At 50.0% G+C, this 23,358-nt stretch overlaps 1 protein-coding gene across 3 annotated transcripts in view; it reads right to left on the bottom strand.

Annotated features, from left to right (window-relative positions):
- Positions 1-13,359, bottom strand: part of SEMA5B (semaphorin 5B) — a 114,795-nt gene extending 101,436 nt beyond the window's left edge. For 2 of the 3 annotated variants that reach the window (XM_057306710.1, XM_026494896.4), the window contains exon 1: positions 12,938-13,359. The gene's annotated coding sequence lies outside the window, so the exon portion shown is untranslated. The remainder of the gene's footprint in view (positions 1-12,937) is intronic. The other variant, XM_057306709.1, reaches the window with a different exon arrangement.
- Between the last annotated feature and the right edge of the window lie 9,999 nt (positions 13,360-23,358).

Raw genomic sequence — 23,358 nt, 5'->3', positions numbered from 1 at the left:
TCCGCGTGCGTTCGAGCCACTTGGCCCAGCCGCACAGCCAGGGTACATGCAGATGAGGCTGAGAGCAGCTGTGGGGATCTCGCAGGAATCCTGACAGCATCCTGGCAAGCACGAGAGGCGCTGGGAGGCCTCAGGCAGGCTACACAGCCCTCATTCCAGAAAGGGGTTTGAGGTGGTTTTTGCAAACCACACAGAGGGAAACTCAATGTGCTGCCTGAGAAAAATTCCTGAAAAGACTATAAACGAGGGGTGGTGGGCACTTGGGAAAGGCGGCTGAGATCACGGGCAGGCAGTGTGTGTTCAGTAATAAAGTCCTGTCAGGCCAAGCTCATCTTCTCTGTTGACAGGGTCACCAGGCTGGTAGATGAGGGAAATGGGGTTTGCCCGTATCGCTGATCTTGAAACCATCCGACAATCTCGTCATGGAAGTGCTGCACATTAGCTAGAGAAAGGACTGCTAAGAGATGGGAAAATTAGTAGAACACGGAGCTGGCTGCACCATCATATCCAAGGGTACTTGCCAATGGATCAAGGCCCCTTGGACAGAAGCACCCAGGTGCATGTAGGGCTCTGGATTACCCCACTGCATTCAAGATCTCAGCAGCTCCTTGGATCAACAGACGGGAAGCATCTGAAGGTGGGAGCAACTAGCAGATATACTGGATGTCAGAGACAGAATCTGAAATTTTTTTAAAGATTTTATTTTTAAGCAATCTCTACACCCAACATGAGGCTCGAACTCACGACCCTGAGATCAAGAGTCGCGTGCTCCACCGACTGAGCAGCCAGACACCCCCAGAAAATATTTTGGAATGTTTTAACCAGCTAGAGAGATGGACTGAACTTAAACAAGATGAAATGAATGAGGGAAGGGGCGCCTGGGTGGCTCAGTCAGTTGGGCGTTTGCCTTCAGCTCAGGCCATGATCCCAGAGTCCTGGGATCAAACCCTGAGGCAGGCTCCCAGCTAAGTGGGGACCCTGCTTCTCCCTCACCCTCTGCCGCTCCCCTTCCTTGTGCTTGCTCTTTCTCTGTCAAATAAATAAATAAAATCTTTTTTTAAAAAAGACATGAATTGTGGAAAAATGTAGAGTCCCAAACATAAGACCAAAAAAGGTACAGCACTGTTATGGGTTGAACTGTGTCCCTCTAAAACTCACATGTTCCAGTTTCAATCCCCCGTCCCTCAGAACGTGATCTTATTTGGAATAGGGTTGTTGCAGACGTAATTAGTCAAGATGAGGTCATACTGGAGTGGGGGCGGGCCCTAAACCAATATAACCCGCGTCCTTACAAAAGGGAGAATTTGGAGGCAGACAGGTGCACAGGGAGAATACCACGCAACGATAAAGGCAGAGATCAGGGGGATGCTTCTGTAAACCAAGGCACGGCAAGGACTGTCAGGAAACCACCAGAAGCTAGGGGAACATTCTCCCTCATTGGCTTCAGAAGGAACCAACCCTGCCAATGCCTTGATCTGGAGCTTCTAGTCTCCAGGACTCTGAAACAATACACTCCTCTTGCTGGAGTCACCCAGTTTGCGGAACTCTGCTGCGGCCAAGCTAGCGAACTAGCGCGGCATAGAGACAAAATTGGAGGATGGGGCTGAGTTACAGATTATGATAAAGAGACCTGAGGGGAACGGTTGGCTGCAAGCTCAGGAAAAGTCAGCACCACACGGCTGCATGGTACCTGGACTGACGTGGTGTGCTGGCCCGGCCTCACCTAGAAGACCAGACCTGGTCCTGGTGACCGCAATTTAAGACAAGTGGGAGGACGTTCAGAGTTCTGTGCCCGGGGATGAAGAGACAAGTCAGAGGAGCACTAATGGAAGTGGGGAAGGCAATTGGTCTCCAGAGCTTGAAAAGCTGTGGCATGGAAGTGACTGGGTTTGCCTGGAACAGCCACGTGAGAAGAGATGGAGCCCACAGGGAGAGACACAGACTTCAAAATATAAGAACTTTCTATTAGACATTGTTGACCAAAAGTTGAATGGGCACCTTGTGGGCGAGAACTGAAGACTCCACCCGCTGACCGCTCAGTAGGGCCTTGTAGAGGTGACCCTGGCAGCTTCCAGCTCCAAGAAGGGCCCACTCACATTCCCCAGCTCGGCTGACACCAGCAACTCAGGCTCCTTACGCATGTGAAGTTAGAGGCTGCTGAGAACTGTTCAGGCCCAAGACCTCTCATCAATGGCTTTGGCGGGTCAAACTGCACGCTAGACTCATACACTTCAGGAGACCAGGTTTGGCAAGACCAAGGCCACTGGAAGGATGAGCCCACTCATGCTCAGGAGGATGGGGTCCTGAACAGGGGTGGGAAGGAAAATGGCCCTGGCTCTCCGTTGTCCAGGGAGGGAGGAAACTGGCAGCCCGAGTTAACCAACTCCTACCTTGAGGGAGTGCCCTGCTGGTGGGTGCTGAGGGCAGGCAGAGGAGGCCTCACCCAGGCCTCCCTCTGAGCAACGCCTATGCTAATAAGACCCTTCCCAGGACGACATGACCCTAACAGTGAGCATAATCTCTCTACGAGAGTTACACCACCTCATTTAATCCTCCCTAAACTAGCCCTCCCTCATTTTACAGTTCAAAACAGGAGGCTCAGAGAGGGAATGGAACTCATATAAAACCCACAAACAAAAACCAGTCAGGCTGGGTTTGAACTCAAGTCTGTCTCCTCCCGAAGCCCACGCTCCTTCCCAGTTTTCACGCTAGTTCCCCAGTAAAGTGTTCTGGTTGTAGAAGTGCCACAAGCACCCAGCAACAGAGAGAAGAGCCCAGTGTGGTCTAAAGTAGGGTCTCAAACTTCAGCAAGCATCAAGATGGCCTGGAGCGTTTGTTAAAGGGCAGGTTGCTGGGCGCCGGCCTGAGAATCGCGGAGTCAGTAGGTCTGGGGCTCAGCCCAAGAACTCTTGCACCCCTAACAGGTGCCAGGCGGTGCTGATGTTGCTGGTCAGGGACGTCCCTTTGAGAACAACTGCTCTGGAGCAATCAGGAAAGGAAGCAGGTGTCCTCCAGACTGAGAGCCACACAGAGATAGAGGTTCACTGCTGGGTGGATCATCTGTCTCCAGGAGTCCCCCAGCAGCATCCTGGGCAGCAAGACTGACAGCGGGTGCTGCTTTTCCACAACCCACCTGGTTGGGAAGATGTTCATTCTGAAGAAATCCAGCTTCCTGTACTTTCCACTCTGGAGTCTTCCAGTTCTCCCAGGTGGATGAGCTGTGTTCTCTCCTATAGGAAGTCCTGCCTCTTCGGCAGTCAGCCACCATGACCCCCTGGGTTTTCTCCCTCTCTAAGTGAACGAGTTCCCTTCACCAGACCTTCTGTGGCTGGGTTTCCCAAACCCCTCCTGATGCTGGCTGCCCTCCACGGAGCACACTGGAGTTGGTCAGGTTCTCTCTAAAACCCATGTCCAGAGATGAAGACATAGTGACCAGGGAGAACCCAATATGGTCCCCGCACTTCTCTTCGTACCATTGAAAACAGTGTTGTTTTGAGCAAGCCCATCACCCTGCTGGTTCCTATAAAGCCTGTGCACAATTAAACCGCTCGGATCTCTTCCTCAGGACATGCAGCCAAATCGAGTCTGCTCCCACCCCCATCCCCCTCATGAACTTGAGCAATTAATTTCTGCAATCTAAATGTGACTTTCCATCTGCCCCTGTTAAATTTCATCTTGTTGGTTTAAACCCAGCATTCCAGTCTGTTGAGATCATTTTGAATATTTATTCTGTCTTTTATAGGAGCTGCCCATCACAGCCTTGTCATCAACAAATTTGATAAGCTTGCTTACTCCATTCATCCAACTCATGGATAAAAATGGGAAGCTTCAGTTTTTCAGAATCTCACCTGCCATAAACCATCTTCCCTTTTGGGATCCCTAATCGTAAGATCAGACTTCCTAAAATCAGACTTCCTAGATTCTAGGGAAGGTCTGTGGACATGTCATTTCTTTCCCTGGCTGTTACTAACACCAGGCTGATGTGGTGTCTTTCATCCGAGCACCGTCACATCACCACCTAGCTCTTGATCAGAATCAAATCAGAAAGATAGTCTCAGTTGCTGTTTGTCTACCTCCTGGGCAATGGCGATGTTAAAGATGCAAGGATGCGAAAATGTATCCATGCCTCCACTTTAAACAGTATTTGACACCCAACAGAAGTCAGACTGCCTATCCCCCCATCATTACTATAGCATGCCTCCCTGACAGCTTTATAAGCCATACTGGGCAAGTCGCATCCAAATTCTTCTGACTGGGTGGGGAAGCTGCAACAGGGATATGTCAAACTTGGACCTGCTAAGCTGCAAGGCATGCTGGGATCTTGGCAGCTGGTCAGTGAGGAAGCAAGAAATGTTTTCTGGCATGGGGTACCTGGAGGATGGGGTGAGGACAGAATCAAGAAAGTGAAAGGAAAACGGGGTCTTAATGGATGAGGCACAGTCTATGTCCATACAATACACTGATACCCTAAGCCAAGGATGGACCGAAGTACACATACACAGACGTTCAAAGTATACAAAGTATACATAGTTAAGAGGCTAGGCTCTGAAATCAGACAGTCTGGGTTTAAATCCCAGCTTTGCTACGTTTTAACTGGGGGACCTTGGGCAAATTGTTTTCTCTCTCAAGGTTTCAGTTTCTTTGTGTGGAATACACACACGTGAGGCCCATGAGTATTAAAAGAGAGAACGGGTATACAAAGTTTAACAGACTGTCTGGTGCATAATAACAGCTCAATAAATAATAGCTGTTATTATGGAACAATAGCTTGAAGGCACGGAACGCTGATAGTTCCTGGACTGGAGATGTGAAGAGGAAAAAGCCAAGCAGGTGAAAGAAGAAACTAAAGATGCGGGGGGCAGGGGTGTAGGAGCAGGAGAGACTTGGAGCTCACTTGGTTGGGGGGGGGGCAGTAATTTGCGGAACAGGCCTGGGGGTAGAGCTGAGGCACCAGGCTGGGGGAAGGATTCCGACCTCAGGTTAAGTGGGGTGAAGCAGGCTTGAAGCCTCAGAGGAGTTCAGTGAAAACAGTTTGTTTTTTCAGCTCTGAGTAGGAAAGATTTTTATTGCGATAGGAAGTCAGTCAAAAATTGTCTAGATGGTCCATGTTAAAAAGAAGCAGAAATATCTCACTTCTAGAAACCTGTTCTGAGGAAATAGTCATCGAAGGGCACAAAGATTTACATACAAGGATGTTCACTGCAGCATTATTTATAATAGTAAAAAATGGTTTACAATCCAAATGTCCAACCTACAGAGGATTCATTAAATAAATTATGACACATCCATATGATGGAATACCGGCGGCCATCAGAAAGCTCATTTGAGGGGCGCCTGGGTAGCGCAGTCGTTAGGCGTCTGCCTCTGGCTCAGGGCGTGATCCCGGCGTTCCGGGATCGAGTCCCACGTCGGGCTCCTCTGCTGGGAGCCTGTTTCTTCCTCTCCCACTCCCCCTCCCTGTGTTCCCTCTCTCGCTGGCTGTCTATCTCTCTGTCAAATAAATAAATAAAATCTTTAAAAAAAAAAAAAAGCTCATTTGAGAACAATACTTAAGACATGGGAAAATTATCCCAATATGTTATTAAATGGAAAAGGCTGGTTACAAAGCAACACAGAGAGTACCACTGCAATTTTTGGTACATAGGTATCTAGAAGGAAATAAGCAACCATGTTGAATGAATTACTTTTATAAATGCTTTTTAAGAAGAAATGACCACAAAGAAGTTACACTAGAAGGGTGCTCCCACAATCAGCCTATAATAGAAAGTCATTAAATTCAGAACACAGGAACACAAACAGTAGCTATGATCTGCATGCCAGGAGCTGTGGCTGGTAACTACTAGAAAGGACCTGGCTGTTTTGAAGGGCTGAGGGCAAAGAGATTCTGCATGCCATTGGCGTGAGGCCAGGGGCAGCCTAGGAAAGATTTAGGTCAGTGGCTCTCAACCATGGCTGCATATTAGAAGCTCAAAAAAATATCAGTTGCTCAGGCCCCACCCTCGGGGGCCCTGCCTTAATTAAGGTCTAGGATGGGGCTGGTCATCTAGCGTTTGTCAAAGTTCTCCAGGTGATTCTAATAGAAATCAGTGAACTAGGGTCGAACTGGGCCAGGCTACTGTTAGCTGAATACAGAGGTCACTGGAGCCTCGCTCTCCAGACTGGGCCCCGTAAGTCCAGAGAGACTCACTCTGCAAGCAAGAGAGATGCTAAAAGGGAGCAGGTGGCTCCGAGGTACCTGGTCTACACAGGAAAATGCCCCTCGGCCTGGAGGAGCACACAGAAGTGCTCCTTGGAGCTGGGCTGTTCGGGAGTTTTTGCCACAAGGCTACTGCTCTCCACGGAGACTCCTGAGGGGGCCCAGGGGACCAGCTGACTCCATAAACCCCAAGTACAGGTGGCTCTACAAACGGGAGAAGGGAAGAAAACCAGGATCCCAGGACACCTATAGGGACTTGACTCTGCAGAAGCTCAACTTAGTGTACTGGTATTTTCCTCTTCTGTCCTGCTTTGGGGCAGAAACACACCCTGGCCAACAAAGCGATGTCTAGACCTTAAAGGCAGTCTGTTCTAGGTGGATGAGGTCTCTCAGAGGGCTCCTGGCTTCCCCCAGGCGCCTTGAGGGAAGAGGAGCAGAGGAAACAAGCTGCTAGAAACAAAAGTTTGTATTAAATGATAAGATCTCCCCCAGCTCTCACTACAGGCATAGAGTTACCCCAGGCACCAAAAGAAGGGAAAGAACAGGCCTGGGTCGGGTGCTTTACACACTGGATCCATCCATCCCTGAATAATTAAGAGGCAACTGCAAGCTCTTTTGTACGCCTTGAAGGGGAGCTCCTGGGGGCCCTTCAGGACAATGACGAGGGCAGTACGGAGGGAGTTTGGGCTCAGGTGGAAGAGTGGGGTTAGCAGGTAGAGATAGATCAAAATTGCTACCCCACCAGCCATCTCCCTGAAATTGTCTGTCTAGGGACAGCCTTGTATCACCCCTGGCAGATGAACGGAGCTGCAGATAATCCAAAATGCCAGACGATCAAACCGTAACACAGCTTTGCAATGCACTGCGTCTGTGTTTATACATGGATGTGTATGAGTCTATTTACACACACACACACACACACACACACACGCACACGCACACGCACACGCATGCATATACCTAACATGCAGCAGATTCACCTTCCAAATGATGTCTGGCTCAGGCAGAGGCTAAAAGGAGAATGCGTTCTCTGAAGATACTGGCAGTCAGGTGGCTCACCAGCAGCGGGACTGCAGGGAACTAGAAACTGGTCTTAGACTAAACATTCTCCACAAGTGAGCCACAAAAAAAGAGATTTTCCTGGAAAATCGAGAAGTGACTGTAGTCTCCTTTCAAGACTGCTGACCTTGAGGGCCAGAAAGTCTTAGGGTTCATTTGATCACCTCATTTTCACAGATGGGAAATCGAGGTCTGGCAGACGTGCTCCAGTGGGGCAGACTCCCTCATTCCTAACCCAGCCTCCTCCTTTGGGAATTTCAAGCTATCTGCTCCAATTTGATCCTCAGGGGACTGAGAGAGCAGATGGTCACCAGCCATCCTCCAGTACCAACCCTTCCTATCCCAGAAGAGGCCAGCCAGAAACATTCTTGGTTCACATGCAAAGATATTCTGATAATATCGACAAGGCCTCAAATTCAAACGAGTTCCAGGTGCAAGTCTGATTAAGTCATCCTTATTAAACGCAGATCAATGAGGGCAGTGTCATGGCGCAACTCAGCACACACAGCAGTGTCTTGAAAGCTTCCATTTGCTCGGGAACAGCCTAACAGAATCCTTGTCCTCCTGTTTCAAGTCAGAGTGGAGGAGGATGAACAGCCCAACTGTTGGGAAGTGGGCTCAAGGTCAAACTCTCCCAAGCCTGGTCTCCATCCAGGGGTCCCTCCTCCTGCTCTCTCCGTGGTGCCCGGCAGCAAATTGGATAGGAAAAGAAGAATTCTTCTTCTTTTTTTTCCCTTCCATTTTGAAGCTACCAAGTGTAGTCATTTCTCATTGGTGAGACCCTGACTAATGTCAGGATTAAAGAGTGCATTCTGCAAGGTTTGGTTTTCATCTCTCATGCTCACTAAAGCAAAACACTACAGCAGAAGGGAGGGAAAGTAACATGGCTGAGCCACGGAACATTCAGCACCCGGCTTCCTTTTCAGAACTCTGCTCCCAGCTGGAATTTTTCCCTGCTACTTTCTAGCATTCAAGCCAGTTATAAGGAAAATTTTTTTCAAAAAGAAAGTCTTGGGGGAGAATCCTCCATCTAAGACAGAGAATGGTGTACACAAAGATCCCCTTCCAGATTATTCATCACTGAGCCACCTCTTCAGCTAAGGCACATGTCAAATTGAAAGTCAGAGAGAGGGAGGTTCACAATAGTAGAGCCCTGTGAAATCCAGGTGTTGCCCACACAAGCTGGAAAAGAAGGGTTCAATTCAGCAATTCAATGAAACTCCATTAGTCAAGCCACTTGCTTTGGCTTCTTTTCGTATGTTTAAGACGAAGTTAGATAAGCTTTGTCATAGATTTGAGACCAACTTAGTGGTGGCTAAACTCAGATGCAAAGACCTGAATGTGAAAGAAATTCATTCATTGGAGGTACCTATTTCCAACACACACACACACACACACACACACACACACACACACACAGTCACCAGTCAATGAAGACAGGCTAATGATCTAGGTGACTGGGTGAGGCAAAGGATGGTCCCAGGACCCAATGGGGTTTAGACCCTGAAGAATAAAAAAACCAACGCTCCCTCCCAACAGTTCTCGCCCCCAGATCTTCAGGTATCTGACTTCGCCTCTGAGCACAAGATACAAGGTAGGTGTTCAGCCCCACTGGATGAGAGAGAAATCGGAGGAACCGAGGGAAGCTCTGAGGTGGTGGAATCCTAGCCCTGTCAGCCCTCCCCACGAACTCTGGACTCCAAGTCCTTTGGACAGCTCCACATCAGCTGTCAGATCACCCCGACAAACCCACAGGGGAGAAAAAAACCCTCGCAGTAAATTCCATCGCAGAAGTTGAGGCAATGCTAGTAATTCTCCTAGTCATACCAATTCGCCCCCATCCAGATCAGAGATATGTCTTATTTACCATCATATCCATAACTTCTAGCACAGTGCCTGGCACACAGTAGGCGCTTAGTAAATGGTGAACATGTGAGTTTACTGCCACTGTGGGTCTCATCTACCTTGCACCGAGACAGTAACATGTTAGGGAAAGTCTGGCAGCTGGAGGCATGGGGCTCAGCTCGTGTCCTTTAAGGCTTACATGGTAGCATGCACTTCTAATCAGATAACTGTCCTTGACCCTCTGTGCCCATTCTATCACCTCAGTCCTCAGTAAGAGTAGTAAACTGGTTATTATATGGTAGTGATCTGAGCTGCTACCTTGTTGAATTTCCCTGTGGGATACAGGAGGGTTACCAAGATTAAGAACAAGAGTGTCATGATCAATGTTCAAAATAGCTGGACCCAACAGCATCTTCCTCCCAAGTGTACACACTCTTACCTACTGATTGTCAGCCTTGCCAGGTTCATCCGCCATAAACGTCTGCCATTCCTCTCTCCCTTGCTAGGGCTCCTCTCCCCCTTTTTATTTTTATTATTTTTATTTTTTATTTTTTTAAAAGATTTTATTTATTTATCTGACAGAGAGAGAGGCAGCAAGAGAGGGAACACAAGCAGGAGGAGTGGGAGAGGGAGAAGCAGGCTTCCCGCTGAGCAGGGAGCCGGATGCCCGCTTGATCCCAGAATGCTGGGATCATGACCTGAGCTGAAGGCAGCCGCCTAACGACTGATCCTGATCGATCCATCCGGGTGCCTGTCCTCTCCCCCTTTTTAGATCCACACTCAGGGCTTAGGACTTTCTGGATATTCCTTGGGATCTCTGAACTCCCATGTGAGCTTCTAGACTTTTCTTATCTAACCCCTGAAAAAGGGGAATTCATTAGGGGAAGCAAAAAGTCATGGTTGGATTTTCTTCTTTTTTTTTGTGAAGAAAAAGGCCGGCTTACACTCACTAGGTTCCTGGGGAGGGAGAGGGAAGAGACCTCAGTTCCAGTCCCGACTCTGCATCTGGAATCTTGTATCGGTGGATGTGAAGTGCTCAGATTTATATAAGAGAGATGACTCCCTGACCTTAAGAAACTCATCATCTAGAGAAGTCATCATAGAAGAATCCTAACGGGCCCTGAGGATAAGAGCAAGCAGGGAGTCCAGCAGGTCAGAGGTAGGACCAGGCTAAGGGGAGTTCCAACCAATCCCCAGGGTACTGGGAGACTTGATAATACATATACACAAAGAGATAATGCTTCTTAGAATCTCAATTTCTTGAACTATAAACACAGGGGTGAGCCTGCTCAAGGGCAGCACATTGGTTTTGTTTAGACCATTTTATTTGGACAATTTGACTTTGAATATCCAGCTGTCCAGCTCATTGTTACCTGCCTGCCCTCTCCAGGCATCACGGCTTGTGACTCCCCTGACATGGACAACCTCCAAGCCCTCTTCCAGGGTTGAGCCTCAATAAGAAGCAACAAACAGAGGGGCTTTTAAACGAGGCAGCAAGGCTATGCCAAGGCAGAAAAGCTTCTGCGACAAAAAAAGAAAAGCTTCTGTGATTCCACCAGCCCTGAATGGGAGGTCAACCCACAGAGCCAGGGTGGACCCCTCGGCTCCTCTGTCTTCCTGGTATGGCTCTAGAAGTGGAAAGGAAGCCCCTTCTTGACCTTCCCTTCTCTTTTCCCACCCTCTGGATACAGACAGCTGGTGGGGAGGGAGGCAGAGTCAACAAGCCCAGCTCTTAGTCCCACCTGAGTCATGGAGCTTTCTTCAAATAGCCCTCCCCTAAGCCCTAGGTCACCATTTGGCACCGAGTCCTTGCTGTTTTGTACTGCCTGTGCATTTCCCCATTCACGTTCTCCCTCCCCAAACAGATACACTAATGTCTTCTTCAAATCAAACTGGTAAATTTAGCAGCCTCTCTGGGCATGAGCTCAGCCCTGTAACTCTTTGTACTCATGGGCACCTAGCCTGGTGCACTGCACACAGTAGGTACTTAAAAAGTGTTTGATGTCCAAGTGATGATAATGCTGACTGTTGTCAGCTCTGGAGGAGAAAGGCTCTGCACTTACTCCCTGGAAACAGAAAAGAGATGGAAGATCTGCCACCCCCTCCCAAACTCTCCCCTCCCCCCCTCCACTTTTCCTAACCTGGCACAGAGAGGCAGCCTTGCCTGCTGAGCAGGCCTCCCAAAACAATCCTGACTGTCTTCTGGGTGAATCTGCTTATTAATCTGTCCCCCTTTTCCTAGTTGTGAGGTCCAGTTCTCAGGCTCAAGACCGCCCCCCCCCCAAGGTCACCTATCCAGACTCAGAAAAGGTGAGAGGTCACTTTTAAATGTCAACAAGAAAGGGAGGGGTAAGTGATGGGAAAGAATGGGCTAAAAAATGAGGGAAAATGGGGGTGGGGAGGACAGAGAGGCGGGCATGGAGGGCGCTTTAGAGAGGCGCCGCTGCCTTCAGAGCCGAATGAGGCCGAAGTGGGAGGATGGGGAGAATGGGAAGCGGGGTGTCTGAGAAATGTGGAAGGAGATTGGAATTGCCAGGGGCTGAAGGAAAAAGATGGGGGTTGGAGGCAGAAAAGGTAGGACCGCGGTGGGGTCTAAGCACAGACAAGCTTCCAAGCTTCCGAGCCCAGGTGCGTGGATCAGGCACAGGGCCGGGAAGGAGCGCATCGCGAGGGTGGGCGGCCCTTCCCAGCTCAGGCTGCTCTCATCCCCACCGCGGGAAGCCTGGAGAGGATCGCAGGGGTGGGGGCAGAGACCGGCGGCTGCCCGTCCCCATCCAACTCGAGGCCCACTCCAGCTCTGGGCGGCGAGGCGGGCGGGATGACCCGAGGACTGGGCACCGGGGGATGGGGAGAAGACGAGAACGGCGCTTCAGGTGGCTCCTCCTCGTTGTTTAAAGTTTGCGGCAGGCAAAAGAGCCGGCTCTGTGCCCCCCAGTGCCGCCGGCTCGCCTCAGCCTCGCCTTCTTCCCCAGCGCGTCCTACCGCCACTTCCCTCTCGGCTCCCGCCCCGCGCGGGTCCCGGATCCCCTCTTCTGCCTCCATCCCTCCCTGTGCCCGAGCGCCCCCCGCTCCCTCCCTCCGCGCTGGATCTCCCGCACGACGTGAGCAGAAAGTGAATGAGCAGCCCCAACCACAAAGACAAATTACCATGAGAAAAATAAACCAGGAAATCGCCGTTCGCGTCTCCCTTCCCGCCGCCGCACCCCTCTCCACTGGCCGAGGCGGGAGCGCGGGGCGCCCGGGCCGCTGCGTCTAGGGCCTGGCAGGGTAGAGTTTGGGCTCCGCGGGCCCTGCCAGGGCAGGGGGTCTGGAAAGAATCGGGGTGGGGGCCCCGCAAGCGGCGGCGGAGGGACGCCCGCGAGCGTGAGATTTCACACTCCGAGCGGGCCACGCGTTCCCACGCGCCTTGCCGCCCGCACTCTCCTTCCACTCGGTTTACTCGTCGGCCCTCCGTGAGCCTCCATCTCCGCGCCAGGCTCAGCCCTCTGCCCGGCGCTCTCTCAGCCTTTCATTCGTCCGTCCCCTCCTCCAGGCCCGGGCCGCGGGTCCCCATCAGGGCTGCAGCCCCGACGCACTGGACGCGGCCCCGCGAGGGCCCCGGGCAGCCGGTACCCGGAGCAGGCGGGCGGCGGGAAAGCAGCAGCGCGGAGGGCGAGGAAGCACAGGGACCCCCTTCTCCTCCCGCCCTCAGCCTCCCCCCGCCCTCAGCCTCCCCCACCTGGTTCCAACTTGCTGGCGCCTCGGGGCCCCTACCCCTCTGCCCACCCGAGTTGCTGAAGTTTGCAACTTGCAGCCCCAGCCCGCGCAGGGGAAACGCCCGGGGCTCCCGGGACTCACCTCCCGGCTGCGGGCACAGGTGCCCGGCTCCCGGCGGCTCTCGGCTCCCGGTGGCACCAAGCGGCGGAGGCGAACCAGGAAGGCTGGCGGCCCGTCTGGGAATGGGGCTGCCTCGCAGGAACGGCCGCGTCTCTGGGCTCGGCGCTCCCGTGCGGTCCCAAGTCGGGCCCGCGCCCACTGCGCCGGGGCTCCTCCGGCAGCCGCTGAACGCGCGGCTGACCCGCCCGGCTCCGCGGAGCTGGGCTCTGGCAGCAGTGCCCGCGCTCCAACTAGCTCCCGACCCGGAGCGCGGGTGAGAGCCGGGAGGAGGAGGAGACCGAGGGAGCCGAAGGAGGGAGGGAGAGGCGGTGGGGGAGGAGTTGGGAGCGAGGGGCGAGCCTGAGGGAGCGGGAGCGAAAAGGAGGAGGGGGTTGGCGAGGACCAGCCGCGGCCGACGCTTCACCCGCCAGCCCCGAGGCGCGCGGAGTAACGCGAGGGGGCGCCCTGCATCTCAACGTTCCCGGGCTCGGCCCGACTCCCGCCCCTGGCCTGCCAAGTGTGTGTCACACGGTGGGTGGACGCAAGTCCCGCTCCGCAGCCGGCATTCGGACGGCGAGACCCAGGTCCCCCTGAGCACTTGCTACCTTTTGCCACATCTGCGTTATTGTCCTCGGTGACCCCCATTTCTAACCTGACTTCCTCCAGGGCGTCAGCCCACCCCAACCCTGCCCACCCCAACCCTTGACGCCTGAGGAAAGTCTCCCTTCCCCCTACCCCCGCCACCCCCGGCTCCCAAATTCCCCAGCCCTAGTAGCTGGAGACGATCTTTCCTGGCTGTGGATTGAAGGGGGGGGGGGGAAGAATCTCGTACAAAACAGGGGAAATCTGGAATAAACTGCGGTCGAAGGGAGTGAGGCGAGGCTGTTGGGCTGGACTGGAAAGCCAGAACTGGCTGGATCAGGGTCAACTTTTCACGCTGCACGACCTTGAGTGAACCTCTCCAAGCCTCAGTTTCCTCAGCTGTAAACTAGGGTTGGCAACACTACCCTACAGAACTGTTGGAGGAACAGTGGGGGCTGCAGTGAGTAAAATAACCTCAGGAACATTGGGAGGGCATCCAGATTAGCGATCCGGGGAGGCAGAGGGGTGCTCTCGATTGAAAGCGAAGGTTTAGCGCGATCACGCCGATTAAGGCTGATTGTTTACAAGTTCAAGTTATCTAGTGTTTCTGATGGTAAGAAAGCAGGAGGGAGAGACGAGGTGCAGGGAGGGGGGTTTCAAATCCTATCTGCCCGGCCTGCGCGAGGGATGGGAAGGGAGCCCTCTGCTGAACAAAAAAAGGTATTTTAAAAATTTAAAAAGGTGACCTAAGAAAACGAAAGAAGGATAAAGACAAAAGACCTGAAAAATTAAATCTTGAGAAGTGTAATTTTAAGAGATAACCAAAGAGAACTGTGAAATAAAACTGGGTAAGTCGGAAGAAGGAAAACATTAAAAGACTTTCTAGAATATGCCAGAAATGGAAGAGGTAGAGTGAATCATTTTATATAACAAAATTCTGGGTAAAGGAAATCCCAGATGAAGCAGAGGAATGGAGACAATAAGAGCCCCAGAGAGGCACTTCCCCCCCCCCCCCACACACACACACTCACACCTGAACCCAAATGAGAAGCAATTTGGCCAGGATGGTGGGAAAGAAAGAGTCCAAGAAGGGAGTTTATGGGAACGCTGTAAAAAGGGAAACAGTGCACAATCTCAGAAATAAAGACTTTCTAGGGCAACAGAAATGCCAGCACTCGTAAAGTGCAGAATGGAGAGGAGCTTGCAAAAGTAAGACACACTCTGGACAAGAGGAGAGAGATGCAGAGAAGAGGAACAAAGGAAGGAAAGGTGTATGTCAGGGCACACCAGTCTGGCAGCCCATCCATTTAATTAGGGGTAGAAATCAGTTGAAAGAGGAAATGCAGGGCATTGAATCCAAACCTATTATTTTATAGGTAGGGACAATGAGATCTAGAGAAGGAAAGCAATTCTCCCAGAGTTCCAGACTGGGGTGAGGGCAGGTCTCCTGATCCTCTGAGACACTGCTGTGAGACCATGGCTGTGAGACCTGCTTCCCTCACACCCATCTCCCCATTCTCATTCCCTACAGAAGCATGAAACTGTTTTTGTCATTGCAAAAATATAGATGTGTGCAATAAACAGACACCTTTAAATGAATACAGAAACAGGAAAATATTCCATATATTGCAGGGGAAATGGGTGAGCAGGAGAATTTCCCATTCGTCTGTTGGGAGAGTAGACAAAATGCCTTCTGAGTGGTTCTGTGGCAGCAGCTCTCTCTTGAAAGGTAATAAAAATCATCTCCATCCCTCACCATATTCTCTCACCCTCCCTCTCTCCACCATGTTCTGATTGCTTTATCTTTCTGCTTTTCCACCATCACTTCATGCCCCTTCCTGGCTCTCCCTCTCCACGTTGTGAATGAGTGAATGAATGGCAGGGGACTCGGGGCAGTAAGAGAAGGAAGGAGACTGGGGCCACAGGCCAGAGACTCTTTCTAGGGGAAGCAGGAGCCAAGAAAGAGAGACACCAAAGAGACACAGACAGAGGAGCAGAGCTGCTTGGGATGCTGGGCTAATTAATCCTAATTGTATCCTGCAGAATTGTATTGATTAGCAGTGATTACTCAAGAGCTCTCAATAAAAGAGAGCTTCAGAAGTCCCAGCCTCAGGAAGGGACAGTTGCTTTTCTAGCCTGGCTCACCACAGGCATCAGGAATCTCCTAAGTTGGGCAAATCCAACCTACTCAGGATCCTGACTCATTTACTGGGAACAAACCCTGGAGCATTGACCCCGTCACCGCAGAGTCCCCATCACTTTCTGTCACCTCCCTTAAAACTTCGCGATAACCTGTATAGTAATTACTTCTGTTAGAAGCAATTCTCTACCTGTCGGAACAGTGTTAATTAAGTAGAATGTAATATAGTAATTAATACAGAATTATCCAAAACAAACACGCTAGAGAGCAGTCAACATAGGGGGTGGAAAGGAGTTCTTCGAATTCACACTTGACCTAGAAATTCCAAACTGATCTTGAACCAAGTTGCCAAGAGGCTAAGATGTAAGTTCAAATTTTCTGGTCTAGGGTGACAAGCTGAGCACAACACTGCCTCCTGCCTCCCGTCTGAGGGCATATTTCTGGGAGATGTTAGGTCCCTCTGAAAAACTAAAGTGCAGCCCCTCCCAAGAAGGCATGTAGAGGTGTGTGTCCATATGTATACACACCTGTACATGGGCCAGGCACAAACACAAATCTGGCCTCGTAACAAAAGGCAAACAGCAGCCACGCATATATTGATAGGAAAGAGAGAATGGAACAGAAGGCACCAATCACTTAGACTATCTGAATAGTTTCCCGGTCCCCAAATCACCTGCTTATTGTGCCTGGGGAGAGAAAAGAAAAAAGAAAATCCCCACCCCACCAGTCATTGTCAGTTCGTGAACCAAGAGCACACTTAGGTCAGAGGAACCGAAGTGTCACTAAATGGCAGCTTTGCCATTGTCCTGAGCTAATGTGAGAGAAAAGACCTTCCTTCCTTCCTTCCTCTCCAAACATTGAAGTACCATTTACTAAGGCTAGGTGGGGAGGTCATAGGAAGGGGGAAAAGCCTGAGCCTCACTGGCAGGCGGGAGAGGCAGACATAATCACAGCAAATCTGAGGGCCGCCACAGGACCAGAGTACCACGGACTCATGGAGGGCCAGTGACCTGCTCCACTGGGCAGGGCAAGGAGGCCTTCACAGCAAAGGGCCCTTCTAGCTGGGAATGGAGACAGGGCTGGAATTTGCCAGACAGAGAAGCAGGAGGACGCAGAGTATTCCAGGCAGAGGAAATAGCTTGTATGAAAGCACCAGGCGATATAATTAGATTTCTGTTTTGGAAGAATTACTTGGCTCTGGTTACCAGATTCCGAGAGCTGAAGCAGTAAATGTGAGCAGGTGCGCCGTGTGCTGGAAGGAGCACTGCACCAGCAGTTAGGGCTTCTCGATTGTAGGACCCGCTCAGCCGCCGAGGAGCTGAGTGTCCTGGGCAGGCCTCTTAACCTCTCTGACTCTGAGTCTGCTCCTCGAGGGCAACAGAGGGGTAAGTGAGGAGTAGGTCAACTGCTTTCTAAGGTCCTCTTTGCACACACTTTGTACGATTCTACCTCTTTCGGCAGGCACTCCTTACAATTAGTTCTTTACCGTATTTATGCACTTCGCCTGTTCCATGCATATGGCACTTTCAGCTTCCAGAAGTATTTTCCATTCAATCTCGTTTGACCTTCACACTCCTGCGAAGGAGATAGCGCCACTGACACCCCAGACGCTCTGGCCCGGCTCCGTGGTGGTAGACAGCTCCTCTGTGCTGCTGACATCCAAGTGTGTACCTGAGGCTCTGATCTTTCTCTCGAGAGCCAGATGTAGACGCCCAACGATCTGCTGCTCTCCTCCACGTGAACAGCTAACGGGCATCCCAAACTTAACATTCCCAAAACCTGACTTCCGATTTTCTTTTCCAGAGCCAGCTCTTCCTCCCGACTTCTCTAGCCTAGTAAATAAAATCTCTGTTCTTCAAATTCCTTGAGACCAAAATCTTCAAGTCATCCCACACCCACTTCCAAGCCATCATAAATCGCATGGTCTCGACCTTTGAAATGTTTTTAGAGTCAAACTACTTCTCACCCCCTCCTCCACTAGCATCTCAATTCAAACCACTATCTTCTCTCACCTGGATGTTTGCTCTGCCTGCTTTCACCTTTGCACCTGCAGTCTTTTCTCTACACAGAAGCCATTCTTAGTCAGAAGCTGTCACTCCTCTGCTCAAATACCTTCCATGGCTCCCCAGCCTGCCAGAGGAAATGCCCCATCCTTAACAAGCCCACAGGGACTTGCTGACACCATCTCCTACCACTCTCCTCTCCTTCACTTCTCTTCACCATCACCAGCCCCTCCCCTGTTTCCCAAACACCTAAGGCTGCCACCTCAGGGTCTTTGCACTTGATGTTCTCCCTATCTGGAAAGCTCTTTCGTCAAATGTACACCTGGGTCATTCCCTCTCTTCCTTCACTCTGTGCTCAAATATTAGCTCATTAGAGATACGTTTCTATTCTTTCAAAAATAACAAACGGCTTTCACTCTCTATCATCACCTAACATCGTACATACCTGTTTATTGTCTGTCTTCCCTGACCCGAATACGAATTCCACGAAAGTGGACACATTGCCTGCTCTGTTCATGGCTATCATCCCAGCCCACAGAATGGGGCTTGGTGAAGAGAAGTACACAATGACAACTTAATGATTGAATTATTATTATCCCATTTTACAGGTAGGGGAACTGAGGCACAATAGCACAACTGGTCATTTTCAGAGTGGAGATTTGAACTTAGGTTTTCCCATATCGAACTGTGCCCTCCAACTGATTATTCATTAACATCTATATTTGCACTTAAGAAAACTTTTTAATAGAAAATGCATATTAGAGGGGACTATATACTAATTATTTTCCACTCAGTCAACCACATGGGTCTATCGACCTACACAGTCAAGACAGAGTAGAGTTAGCTCTGAAAACCCAGAACCGCTAAAGTGTCACTAATGCCACATGTGCCTACTCATCCTGGCATCGTTTTGTTTCTTGTGCTACAGTTCTGGTTTTTCTTCTCAATTCCCGAAAAAATAAATCCCATTCCAGGCCTTCACATATTTATCCTCACACATTAGCTCTGGCAACATGTATACGTGAGTGTGTGCATGCGTGCGTGCTGCACGCACGCATGCACCCCCCCCCCCCCCATTTTCATGTCTCCTAAATCAGGGATGTGGTGAGAGAGAAGGAAGAAGGCTCGTGGTGCAGCTTGCCCTGGGACTAACACCCAGAGGTAATCACATGTCTCTCCCCACTCAAGTGTGCCTCGCCACCTTCCTCTTCCTGCTGTCCCAGCAGACACTGCCAGGTCTGGGCTGCAGCTGAGTCAGGAGGAAGTGAGGTAGGGGAGGGGTGTGAAGATCAGAAGGAGGGAGAGGCACGACTGGCCCAAGAGATGACACCAGGCTTCCTGGTAGATGAGCTACAAAGGGACAAGTCGTGTACTCGACCCTAAGCCAGCAGACCGGGGTCATTGTCAGGACATTTGGACTCAAGGAAGAACACAAAGTGTGGTCACTCTTCTTGAAATCATTTGAAAACATGAGAACTTTGTGATTTTCTCCCCCAAGACCAGGGTGAAGCCACAGAGGTCCCAAACTGATCAAGACAGGATGGATGTTGGCCAAGGAAGCATAAGGCGGTGTTCCCAGCAGGGGGATCTGAATCCTGTTAAGAAGGGGATCCCAAGTTGTAGCCAAGAAGAGGCCCAGGCTTGGCCCTGAGAGGACCTGAGCAGGGCCAGACCTCTGGACAGGAGACAAGGAGGGATCGGAAGGAGACCCTGCTGCCTGTGTGGGCGTGGAAAACCACTAACCTGGCTGAGAGGTTATAGAAAGATTCCTTTGCCCTGAGCAAAACGTCTCTCCCCTGGTGTTCAGTGACCTCGGAAATCCTTCCGCAGGGGGAACAATAGGTTGGCATAATGCCTCACTGAGACAAATCACCCATAAATTAACAGCACTTTTGCAGGGGTGGGGATAAGAGTCATCCTTTCATATTATCTACAGAGCACAACACGGTACTGGGATTGCACGATACCCCCGGACCCCCAGCCTGAAGAGAAGAATCATTCCATACATTGTTACTGATTGAACACTAAGAGGGATATAGTAGGAGGTGATGCCTGACTGGACTGTGAGCAGGGCCAGATTGGAGAGGCCTTGAATGCCATGGAAAGGGGTTGGATTTCATGTTATAGGCCAGGTGAGGCGCATCATCTGAGGTTTGGAGCAGGAACCTGATGGGGTGAGATGGGTGGCAGTGGGTGGATGAGGGAGGGAAGCCAGCTAAGAGACTGTGATGACAGCCCCTGCAACCCGCTGAGACTCTGACCAGGGCAGAGATGATAAAAAGCATGAAAACCCATGTCCACCTTTGCTGCATGGGGTAGGAAGTCAAGGGATTGGAGTGAGGCTAGAGAATGGAGACAGAGAGGGGTGAAACGAATAGGAGCAGGAATATGGGAGCCCAGGAAAGCTGGAAGCCAGAGGCAAGTGAATAGCGAGGGAAGGCCTGATGAAGAGAACTTTACCACCACCACCCCACACCCCCCAGTGTGGCTTAGCATTGGCTCTTCCCCAAGCCTGGGAAATGCAGGGGGGTTGGATGTGCCCTTAAAGCATCCTAGTGACGCTGCCAGCAGCTCAGATCTCAGACACTGGCTGAGAGGCGTGGATTCTCAGGGAGGGCCAGCAAACTCCTTCATTTCAATTAAATAAGAATTTTCCCCCTCTGTTATTTGCTCAGTTCTGCAGCGAGGCTAGTGAAGACAACAGAGGATGAGCAATACTTAGGGGAGGATCGTGTTATTGGGAATGTGAGGTGCATGCAAGAAGTAAATAGCAGGGAAATGCCAGATTGGCTGCTGCAGGCAGTAAACACCAGACAAACTCAAGAGAGCAGGAGCCCGTGGAGCTGTGCCTGGGAAGGCTTCTTGGAGATGCGAATTGCCCTGGACCACACAGAAGATGTAGGCGTGCGCAGACACCGGGGAGGGAAGAAACACACTTAGTGAAGTTCTTTGAGACAGTAAAAAGAGAAGTAAATATAGAGGAGAAATAACTATAATCTACTTAGACTTTTTCAAAACTTTTGTCCAAGTTCTCTAAGAAAGGCTCTTTTAAAAGATTAAGTCACCCCATGGCTACAGGAGGGAATGAGGTCTCTTTTCTTAAGATTAGTGAATGGCTTAGATTCAGAAAACAAAATTAGGCGCAAATTCTGGTCTCTCCAGATGGTGCACTGTTAAAACTCCCTCCCCAAGTATCGGCGCAATGCATGGGTAAATAAAACATGACATACAGTGGGATCGCATTCAGCTTTAAGAAGGAAGGAAATTCTGTCACATGCTACAACAGGGGTGAACCTTGAGGTTTTATGCTAAGTGAAGTAAGCCAGACACAGAAGGACAAAGATTGTCTGTTTCCAATTATATGAGGAACCTAGAATGGTAGAGCAGAATGGTGGTTGCCAGGGACTGGGGTGATGGGGAAATGGGGAGTTGGTACTTAATGGTATAGAGTTTCAGTTTGGGATGATGAAAGAGTTCTGGAGATGGATGGTGGTGATGGTTGTACAACCAGGTGAATGTACTTAATGCCAGTCCACTGTGCATTTAAAAAATCATGAAGATGGTGAATTTTATGTTATATGTATTTCACCACAATTAAAAATGGGGGGAAAACCCATATATATAGAATGATCCAGTTTATATATTAAAAAGAAAATAAATTTTTTAAAGATTTTATTTATATTTTTTAAAGTTTTATTTGCTTAAGTAATCTCTACACCAAACGCGGGGCTCGAACCCACAACCCCTGAGATCAAGCGTCCCACACTCCAGCTACTGAGCCAGCCAGGCAGCCCTAAAAAGGAAATATTTTTTTAAAAAAATAGTTAACATGCTAAATGTTATGCATACTTACCACCAACACCACCAGTACAACAAAAGAACCTCTCCGAGACTGACCAGGTTTAACATGCGTATAAAGGTTCTGGAGGGAGGGAAAGTCGCCGCACAGACCTCCACATAGCAGATGACGAAATGTAATCTGGACGCGGTAGAATAAACTTCCAGGCTTTGACGGTAGGAGGCACCCGAGCAATGGTCCTCAATCCTGGACTGAGGATGGAGTTGCCTGGGGGAGCTTTTAAAGAGATCTGTATCCTGGACCCCAGCCCCCCGGGAGTCTGGCTTTGCTGCCCTGGGCTGGAGCCTGGGAAATTGGTGTTTTTTTCAAAGCTCCCAGATGATTCTAATCTACAGCCAGGGTTAACTGCATAGAGCGTTCAGGCTGAAAAATCTCAGCCTCTCTGGGTTTGAGTCTAGGCTCTGCCATTTGCCAGCTGTGCTCTGATCAAGTTACTTTCTCTCAATATTTCTTAATACTCTCATTTCTCAGTATTCTCAATATTTTGCTCCTCAGTATTCTCGTCCTCAAAATCGGGTGATAATAATCCCTACCTCAGAGAGTTGCAGAGAGGATTAAGAAAGATACTGAAGATTTAGCACGGTGCCTGGGGCATTTTCAGAGCTTACTAAATGTTAATTATTATTGTTATCGACCGACTTTGTATAAATTGTTAGAAAAGGGGCAGATGAATTTAACATGGCATGTGCAAATATGTTTAAAAATAAACAAATCCAAACTTGGTGACTTACACCTCTACCAAAAGCAAGGAAAGAGCCCGTGTCTTTGGAAGACAGGAGTTTGAAGCACTGCTTTGTTCCAGAGGCCAAGAAAACACACATCAGGCATCCGCAAGGGGTGGGGGGAGACTGAGAATGACTGAGTTCACACCCTTGCGTTTCTCTAAACACCATACATCCTCCCCTCATTGATTCGTGGCAAGTTCTAGTCAGCGAACCTCCTCCGAAGGGATGTTCTCACCCCGGAGAAGGAAAGGAGATAGAACAATTGAGGTCTGCGGAGGGAAGACGGGCCATAAAGGTTAGAATTCTCCAGCCTGGAAAAGGACATGATGGGAATCAGTAAACTCATCAATAACCAGGAGAAGCTGAACAAGGACTTACTGAACCCAAACCCTCGCTGGAGGGGAAGATGAGTGAGCAACACTTAGAACAAATAAAAGGAATGGGTAATAAATTCGTGAAACACATTACTCCAAGACGTAGCACATGAGGGAAATATAAATGAATTCACAAAGGATCTGGACAAATTAATGTCAGAGATGTAAACGGACGCCCAGGGGAGCTGACATATGCCCACTTTGAAGGTCGGCACTGGGGAAGGCAATGAGCTTGTCCTTTCCAACAATGGCTGCAGAGACGGTGGTCTGACCGGGGTGTATATTGCAATTTTCTCCGTGTCCCTACAGAGGGATTTGGCAAAGGGTCAAGAATGAATATGAATGTGCTATGCTCAGCAACAGTGAGAAAACTGGTTGGGCTAGAGTAGAGGGGCCATGTTAGGAAGTGAGGGGGGTCTGTCTGGATATGCAAGACTGGGTTAGATTATCAAGAGCTCCCAGAGTGGAGCCGAGGGGCTAAAATTAGTCCAAGAACCACAGAATGTTGTAGCTCTTCTAGTCTATCTCCTTCCTTAAAGGATGAAAAACTTGAGCTCAAAGAGATAAATTCACTTGCCCAAGGTCCCACAAGGTGTTAACAGCAGAACAGAGATGAAAATCCCGAGGCTTTTCTACTAAACCACATGGTGGACGGGGTCTGGGAAGGACTTTGGAGAAAGATCGTTACTAAATCAATAACCTTTAGCAAGTGTCTTACAT

This window comes from Ursus arctos, unplaced genomic scaffold (assembly GCF_023065955.2).
Source record: "Ursus arctos isolate Adak ecotype North America unplaced genomic scaffold, UrsArc2.0 scaffold_4, whole genome shotgun sequence".
Taxonomy (NCBI): Eukaryota; Metazoa; Chordata; class Mammalia; order Carnivora; family Ursidae; genus Ursus; species Ursus arctos.
Note: the sequence above shows the minus strand (reverse complement) of the source record. Positions and strands in the feature narration are given on the sequence as shown.